The 1,932-nt window shown below is 21.9% G+C and overlaps 1 protein-coding gene across 3 annotated transcripts in view; it reads left to right on the top strand.

The window, feature by feature from the left end:
- Positions 1-1,932, top strand: part of LOC117178878 (bifunctional coenzyme A synthase) — a 30,969-nt gene that overhangs the window by 18,963 nt on the left and 10,074 nt on the right. The window lies entirely within an intron of this gene.

Raw genomic sequence — 1,932 nt, 5'->3', positions numbered from 1 at the left:
AAGTCATCTTTTTGTTAAAAATTTTATTCACGATCTTTTCTAGTTGAAAAATCAACTTTTTGTTTGAGTATCCTTGAATTTTGTTAAAAATTGTTTTTTTTTCGGTAGAAAATTAAACTTTTTGTTTGAGAATTGTGGAATTTTATAAAAAATTCGTTTTTTTTCGACAGAAAATAAGCCTTTTTAATAAAAATTCAAATATTTGGTTAAGAATTTAACAATTAGGTTTTAAAATTAAACTTTTTCCTAAAAATTAAACAAATTTGTTTATTTCTTTTAAAAAATCAAATCTGGTTGGGAATTCATGAATTTGATTGAAAGTTTATCTTTTTTGATAGTACTTAATCTTTTTATTTAAAAATTCACCTTTTTTAGTAGAAAATTCAACTTTTTGTTTGTGAATCCTTGAATTATGTTAAAAATTCGTTTTTTTTTTTGGTAGAAACTTATTCTTTTTTAGTTAGAAATTAAACTTTTTGGTTGTGGATACTTGAATTTTATAAAAAATTCGTCCTTTTTGGTAGTATTAATCAATGTTTTTGTTAAAATTTCTTTTTTAGTTTAAAATTCAACTTTTCGGTTCAGAATTCTTGAATTTTGATCAAAATTCGTTGTTTTTTTCATTGAAAAGTCATCTTTTTGTTAAAAATGTTATTCATCTTTTCTAGTTGAAAATTCAACTTTTTGTTTGAGATACTTGCATTTTGTTGTTTTTTTCGGTAAAAAATTAATCTTTTTTAGTTGAAAATTAAACTTTTTGTTTGAGAATTGTCGAATTTTGTTAAAAATTTGTTTTTTTTTCGATAGAAAATAAACCTGTTTGTTAAAAATTCAAATTTTTGGTTAAGAATTTAACAATTAGGTTTTAAATTAAACTTTTTCCTAAAAATCAAACAAATTTGTTAATTTCTTTTAAAAAAATTAACTTTTTGGTTCGGAATCCTTGAATTTGATAAAAACTTTCCCTTTTTTGGTAGTATTTAAACTTTTTGTTTAAAAATTCACCGTTTTTAGTTGAAAATTCAACTTTTTGTTAAAGAATCCTTGAATTATGTTAAAAATTCTTTTTTTTGGGGGGGGGGGGGAGGTAGAAACTTATTCTTATTTAGTTGAAAATAAAACCTTTTGGTTGTGGATACTTGAATTTTATAAAAAATTCGTCCTTTTTGGTAGTAAAAAATCAATCTTTTTGTTAAAATTTGTTTTTTTTTAGTTTCAAATTCAACTTTTCGGTTGAGAAGTCTCGAATTTTATTCAAAATTCGTTTTTTTTTTTCATTGAAAAGTCATTTTTTTGTTAAAAATTTTAATCAGGATCTTTTCTAATTGAACTTTTTGTTGAAAAATAAATAAATTTGTCTATTTCTTTAGAAAAATCAAATCTTTGGTTGGGAATTCTTGAAGTTGAATGAAAGTTTCTCCTTTTTGGTAGTATTTAATCTTTTTGTTTAAAAATTCACATTTTTTAGTTGAAAATTAAACTTTTTGGTTGAGAATTCTCGAATTTTATTAAAAATTCATTTTTGTCGATACAAAAAAGGCCTTTTTGTTAAAAATTCAAAATTTTGGTTAAGGATTTAACAACTAGGTTTTAAAGTTAAACTTTATCTTAAAAATTAAAAAATTGGTTTAGTTATTTCTTAAAAATTCTACTCTTTGATTGAGAATTCTGGAATTTTATTGAAAATTCCTCCTTTTCGGTAGTACTTAATCTTTTTGTTTAAAAATTCACCTTTTTTAGTTGAAAATTAAACTTTTTGGTTGAGAATTCTTGAATTTTGTTCAAAATTCGTTCTTTTTCGGTATAAAATTAATCTTACAGTTTTATGTATCTTTTTTAGTTGAAACTTTGACTTTTTGGTTGACAACTCTTGAATTTGATTAAAAATTTCTTTCTTTATCCAAAATTCAAATTTTTGGTTGAGGATTCTTG

This window comes from Belonocnema kinseyi, chromosome 8 (assembly GCF_010883055.1).
Source record: "Belonocnema kinseyi isolate 2016_QV_RU_SX_M_011 chromosome 8, B_treatae_v1, whole genome shotgun sequence".
Classification (NCBI taxonomy): domain Eukaryota; kingdom Metazoa; phylum Arthropoda; class Insecta; order Hymenoptera; family Cynipidae; genus Belonocnema; species Belonocnema kinseyi.
The sequence above is the reverse complement of the archived record's forward strand: the minus strand, read 5'-3'. Positions and strand labels throughout refer to the sequence as shown.